We start from the raw sequence: 7,225 nt of genomic DNA, 5'->3' as shown, positions 1-7,225 counted from the left end.
CTGTGAATACTTAAATATTTTGTGTTTCACATGGAAAGATTGTACTAATATGTTGTTTCACTGTATTATACATTAATATTTTCTTTGTCCAAATGATTGAAGTATGCAAATTTCATCGAAGCTAAGTCAAAATATAATAATTTTCTGCCAGAAGTTGAAATATTTTCTCTTTGTGAGCACTAGATGGCAGTGAACAATTAACGTACTTTTCCTCGATAAAATGGTATCGACAGCCAAGAGTAACACTCTACGCAGAACCATTTAGATTATTCCCTTTATCTAAATGAAGTTTCAAAAATACGAATTTTTACGCAATCCTTGTTAGAAACTATGATGATAAATATGATTATCGTTTTAGATAAACTTTTGTTGTTGTTGTTGTTGTTGATGTTTATTTCTTTGTTTGTGTTTGAGCGTGAAATGGCAAACGTATTGATCTGTATACAAACTACGTCAGAATTTAGTTCCAGGAAAGACTACGTGATAATTTCGTTTTTCTTTCATTTAATGAAAATTCTAAAAGGTTTATTCGATTTCCTTCTGGATCAGTACCTTAATTTCGTGCCGTAAAATCATTTTGTAGCGAGTTCTTTGTATTTCTGAACAGGAAAAAAAAAGTTCAATGACATAAATATTGATAGAAAAGTGACGGTTTGTTGAAAAGAATAATCACCGACTATAGCCAGGACTTCTTTTAGTTGTGTTACACGTTTTCGTTTGACAGAACGCCGCTTTATGCGTTTATCTTATGCTATTCGGTGTTTTACGCAGTAGAACAGTATAGTCAGAGCTCTTAGCCAGATCAGAATGTGATAGTATGTGGCTGACAAACAGAAGAAAGTGAAAACTTTTAATCTTAAAACCATTAATGGCTCAGCTCCTCCTTTATTTTTATAATACAACTTTTAACAAACATCTACTAGACGATTAAAAATAGGCTAACGCCGGTATTTCAGTGAAAAATGTCGCTTTTGACTTCACAGTAAAGAGACAGGGAAAGATATGCTCTTAAAACAGAAAGATCCTTTACAGGTAAAGTAATATTTCTATTTTGGTAAATATTTATCATTTAGGAAAAATACGAATTATATATATATATATATATAGTTTAAAATTAAAGCTTATAACGCTTAGGTAATGATTTTGCAGCTTCATTCGGAGCAGTATGGTAATAACTTACTATCAATAGTATAAAGCAATGTATGTTAGTTCTTTGATCTAAAATGTTATGTGAGCAATGTAAATTTTCCTGAAATGTCAAAATACATGAAGTTTAATAGTTTCTTTGTCAAGCAGTATATGAGTGTTATATTTTTTACCAACTTGTGAACATCTGAAAGAAAGTTGATGTTGTAAGTTGTGTAAGTTCACTTTGAATTGTTACGGTAGCCTTTAATTTTCTTGCTGTGAATCGTATAGAGTTTTGTACAAAAACACCCAACAGAAAACTCTTACCAGCTTTATTTCTACTTTAGTTATAACATATTTCATTTCAGTTACACAACAGGAAAAAATATGTTACACGTAAGCAAATATGATTTTGCATTATTTACACTTATTAAACTATTTATTTATCTATGTAACCTTAAGAAAGATAGCACAGCTTGCATGAATAGACAATCATTTGAAACTGTTCACCCTAATCGAAATAACGGTAACGTGTTTCTCCCATTAGTTCAACAACATTTAAAATAATTGTGTATCAGATTCAACCTCACTAAACACTGAACGTTCAAACATTCTTCATTATTCTTTAATACAGTATTATATATATATTTATATTGTTTATAAAATCTTGAAGTTAATGTGGGTTACAATATGTTTGTTTGTTTTTAAATTCCGACCAAGTAGGCTCAGGACTATATTTCTTTGGAAATGATCTATGCTACAATAATATAGCATGTAAACTTGTAGAGCTCACCAAGATCCTGAATAAAAATAACATGTTAATAAGGTTAAGAAATTAGGTGTGTGTATTCTCGCCTCGTCTTTTAAATAATGATTAAACATTGGCAGATGGTACGCAAGACAGTAGCTGCGAATGTAATTAATCGATAAAATGGTCGAGAAATTCGTAGTAGGCAATTGGTGCACCATACGTTACAGCAAGTGTAACAGTTATGAAAATATTCGGGAGACTGAAAAAAAAATACTGGATATAAGAAACTTAATGACGATGTGAGTAAAGATGACAAAAAAAAGTTGTGATGGGGAAGAAAAACAGCACCTCGGTTCGAAAGAAATGCAAATATTTTGGTAACTTCGAGTAATTTTGAGGAGAGGAGGGAAATAGTTAAAGAGATGCCAAGAACAGACTCTCAGTAATTTAATGATTCGAATACATTCACATGCCTCACTAGCACCTTAGAAATGTTTACTTACCAACAAATGTGGAGGTACTTAACCTAGCTGGTTTAGCACTAATGCCTTTATCGAAAGACTGGATGGATTTGACAGATGGTGTCGGAAGCAAATGTAAAGAGGTGAACGGCCTTAAAGAGTTCCAGATGAAGAAATACGGGGGAAACTAACAAAAGAGAACCTAATCGATTTGGAAATGAATATGAAATGCTTAGAGTATACATAAGAATGTAGTACATGAACATTCCAGGTGTCAATAGAGTCGGGCAAAGGAAACAAATGATAAAACCAAAGTGATTAACAAAAGAAGGCAAAGCATCAAAGGGAAGGTAAGTGCAGAAGAGACAGGAATCAATTAGAAGACGAGTCAAAAGTGTGATGCAGTGTTTAACTGAATGACCTGTTTCATTATACGTGTTGCTGTAATGAGGTCTAATTGACAAAAAACACCAGACTTTATCAGCTTTAACGATTTTGATAGAAGATTCATCGTATTAGTTTCAAATTAAAAATAACTAAAAACTAGGGAAGTTCAATTGCACTGGACATTAGGGTTTAGAGGCACTCTAGTGAGGATTATCTCCGTTTTTAAGCCTTGATCTGCCTGCATTTATAACATTGATAACTTTCATTTCTAACATCAAGATGTTCTTATCAAGTAGGTTTACATTTCTGTAATTTTTACATATAAGTAATACCAAAGATATCGTTTGTTTCACCACAATGAAATCTTAATCATTAAGCTAGGGTAAATAAGAAAGAAAAATGATTCATCGATGTAGAAGAAAAATCATTCCCTGTTACGCCTACTTTTTTATGGGGGTGGGCTTGTGTTTAAAATATATTATTTGTACTAAGAAACAGAGAAAGTCGTCACATTCGTATTGGCACGTATACCTTGTATTTTAACTGCTGGTCTGTTTTCTTTTTTTGATTTTCATTTTAATTAGCATTCAAGAGAAGTCCGTCATCAACTGCTACTGTTGAGATTACTTTCTTCATTCATCTGGAATGGCTTTATGATTCCAAATTCGTCTAACTTGGAAATCCGCAGCTCTTTTTTTCTTACGATCCTTCTAAACTGATCCATATCTTAATGCACAATGTGGAGTTGTGTAATCTTAGCATTTATAAGGAGGTATGAAAGGGTTACTTAGATTCAAGGTTAGTCAAGAGTAACTGGAGAGTGTGCTTACAGGAGATTTGCACGAGGGAAAAAAATGACTCAAAAATTGTTCTAAACAACGTAGCTTATCAATGAATAAAAAAACTATATATCTTCAAAGTTCTTCTGATAATGTATTTTTTGAGTATAATGATATATTTAGTTTACTTCCTTCCATGTGAAATGTTTCCCGGTAGATCAACGTTAAGTTTACGGTATTACAGCACTAAATCCGAGGTTCTAAGTTTACGATATCACAGCACTAAAATCCGTACAGAAAGCAGATAATCTATTGTGTGGATTTGCGCTAAAACAACGGAAATATCTGCAAATATTTAATAGAAAGAGACAAATATCCTTCCTAATATCATCAGCTGTGAAACCCGCATTATTATTATTACGGTCCTTGTTTGGACTACAGTGCACATGGAGAAGTTATCTTCTCCTGTATTATAATACAGTAAATACAGCGACCACGAATACATCAACAACCATAGGTTCAATTGTTTCCTTTGCAGGTTTGCTTAATGTCGAGTCAATCGATAATCTTGAGACATGACTAAGGCTGAGCCTATTCATTCCGGTTCTGAAAACCATTCGCCTAACGAACGCTAGAGATGATGTTTTATTCATTTCTCAAAAGTTTTTATTTGTTTTTGTATCACAAGTATTTTGTTACAAGTGTGACCATTGCTGAAGACACATTTTGGTGGACTCCCAAGTTATAGGGTGTTGTAATGACATCTATTGTGTCAGATAGTCATGTTTTAAAAAATGATTAAAATTTTTAGAGCTAGTGAGCCTTAGTATAGACACGTAAAATATCCATAGTCGTATATTTGTCTGTGTATTTCGATGAGTTGGTCAATCTTCCTGTGTTCTTTCTATAAATATCAACACAGAATTTGAACAAAACAACTCCGTATGATCCTTACAAAGAGTAGAAGAAAGACGCTACCTGGCGGATAAAAGCTTATGACAGGGATAATGTATATCTAAAGATGATGAAGCATCTTTAATTTTTTCTTTTTTTTTCACTTTCTTGTATTTTTTCTTTTCATATTCCAGTCACCTGTCTAAATTGATGCGATGATTCCTTTTTCGATACGACGTATTTATAATTAACACTTTCAAGTATAGGTGGCTACTAGTAACTAAAGTAGTATTTTCACAACTATTGTTTATTTGTTTGTTCTATAATTTTCGCGCTAAACTATACAAAGGGCGATCGGCACATAATCATCTAATTTTGAACTAATAGATTAGAAGGGAAGCGGTTAGTCAACAGCATCCACCGCCACCCCCTGGACCATTCTTATCTCACAAAATAGTGGAATTTTACTGTTACTCTTGTAGTCTTATAGCACACCTGCAGCCCCAAAGTTTTAGGTTGTTATTTGTTTGTTTTTTGCAGTAAAGGGACGTGAAGCATGAGCCGTGAGATTCATAGACCGACTAAGCTATCCACTGGGCCACGCCCAATCCACTTTTATAACTGAGAAATGCATTTATTTTTTGTCTTTATAAAAAGTCAGATAAATGCTTTTCTGTTTCTTAATATTGTAATATTACTTTAGTTTTTACTGGTGTAAAATTCTTGACATTTCTACAACAGAGAAACAAGATTGTTTTTTGTTGTTTTTTTTACTTTTCGATAATAAATACCAAACAAATTTAACCTATTTTTCATGCATTTCAGACTTTTCCATAGTTATCCTAACTAATTAAATTATATTTGCATTTATAGAATAATCTAAATTTGTCTGATTCTGGTTGGTGCCTGTGAATTTTGCCCTTTTTTACGCTTTTTGAAAGACGTACAGACAACAACACACGAAGATGTGGAATACACCACATAAAGACAAATACTACATTCTTATTTCTTCGGCGTCAGCAATGCTATAAAGGCATTAAGAACTTAAGAACAACTCGCTTTTTATCTAAACATAGTACAGCTCGTAAAAGATGAGTCTTTAATTGATTACAACCTCAAATGTAATTTACGCTTTTATACGTAGTATGCATGCGCTCCACATTCTAAAATTCACTATCAACATGTCTGATAATGGACGTCAGTTTTGTACTTCCAACTCATCAGGCATATACATCACTCATTTTCAATATACCAACATTGATCATTTAAACAAATGTTAGTGTGTTTTTATGATAGTATTTTGTTTCCCTACAGTTGTGGCTAGTACAATGTGTAGCTTTGTGCTTAATTACAAACAAACAAACCCTACAGTTAGTTACTGCTCACATTATGAAAAGCTTTTTATATGATAAACAGCAAAGTCTATAGCGGGAGTGTAAGAATGTTACGAGAAATTAGTTTATAACCTTACAATAAAGTGTACAGTAGAAGTGTAGAAATGTTAGCAAAATTAGTTTAAATGCTTACAACAAAGTCTACAGTAGAAGTGTAGAAATTTTAGCAAAATTAGTTTAAATGCTTGCAACAAAGTCTACAGTAGGAGTGTAGAAATGTTACGCGAAATTAATTTAAATGCTTATAACAAAGTCTACAGTAGAAGTGTAGAAATGTTACGCGAAATTAATTTAAATGCTTATAACAAAGTCTACAGTAGGAGAGTAGCAATGTTACGCGAAACTAGTTTACTTGCTTATATATTGGCAGCGACATGAGGAGTTGAAATTAAAAAGTGGATTTCAAGTTCATTAGTGGCGCAAATTATTCTTAATATTTCAATGAAGTAAGGATGTTAGTAATAAATATAGTATATGTTTCCTTTCAATCGTGCAGTAACGTGAGTATCCATGTTTCTTTGACCTTCTAATAGTCATGTGTTTCTGGTCCTATCAAAAGTGCCAAATATATATTTCTTTGTTTTTTTACAATATTCGAGATATAAAGCAGACCTTCCTATTAGAGTTAACTAGATAAGCATGTGTCTTTAGTACTATCAGTGTTATCAAATGTTTCCTTCACAATAACATCATGCTTTTCTGTACAGTAATGAAGATATAAAGCACGCCTTCCTGTTAAAGGTAACTAGATAGGCATGTGTGTCCCTATAGCGCAGTGGATAGCGCGTTGGATTTCTAATCCAAAGGTACCGGGTTCGTTCCGCGGCAGGGATGTCACCACCATTGCCTGATCCCAAGTCCAGGATGAGAAAGGAGGAGGGTTGGGCGCGGGGCATAGCAACTCCGCCCCGTAAAAACAAACCTGCTACAGAAACTGCTCCAACACTTCCGTCGGCGAAGTGTTGTTGTAGCCCTATGTTCCACTAGGAACTAAGAAGAAGAAGATAGGCATATGATTTTATAATTATCAGCGTTATCAAATATACACATCCTTTAAAATAAGTCCCCCGGTAAGTCAGCAAGATGCTCAAAATTGGGTTTCGATACCTGTGGTGGACGGATAGCCCAATATTTGATACATGAAGCAGTCCTTCCTGTCAGAAGTAATTGAATAGGAATGTGCTTTTAGCACTATCAGCGTTATCAAATACATTATTCCTTTACAATAACATCTTTTTTTTTCTTTTTTACAATATTTGATACATGAAGCAGGCCTTCCTGTCAGAAGTAATTGAATAGGAATGTGCTTTTAGCACTGTCAGCGTTATCAAATACATTATTCCTTTACAATAACATCTTTTTTTTTGTACAATATTTGATACACGAGTCAGGCCTTACTGTTAGAAGTAATTGAATAGGAATGTGCTTTTA

The 7,225-nt window shown here is 33.3% G+C and overlaps 1 protein-coding gene across 9 annotated transcripts in view; it reads left to right on the top strand.

Moving 5' to 3' along the window:
• The first annotated feature begins 791 nt into the window (after positions 1-791).
• The window catches only part of LOC106457898 (voltage-dependent calcium channel type A subunit alpha-1-like), a 200,037-nt gene continuing 193,603 nt past the window's right edge, over positions 792-7,225 (top strand). For all 9 annotated transcript variants that reach the window (XM_022383971.1, XM_022383974.1, XM_022383975.1 and 6 more), the window contains exon 1: positions 792-1,032. The gene's annotated coding sequence lies outside the window, so the exon portion shown is untranslated. The remainder of the gene's footprint in view (positions 1,033-7,225) is intronic.

This window comes from Limulus polyphemus, unplaced genomic scaffold (genome assembly GCF_000517525.1).
Source record: "Limulus polyphemus unplaced genomic scaffold, Limulus_polyphemus-2.1.2 Scaffold389, whole genome shotgun sequence".
In the NCBI taxonomy this organism is placed as follows: Eukaryota; Metazoa; Arthropoda; class Merostomata; order Xiphosura; family Limulidae; genus Limulus; species Limulus polyphemus.
This window is presented reverse-complemented; position numbering and strand designations above follow the sequence as displayed.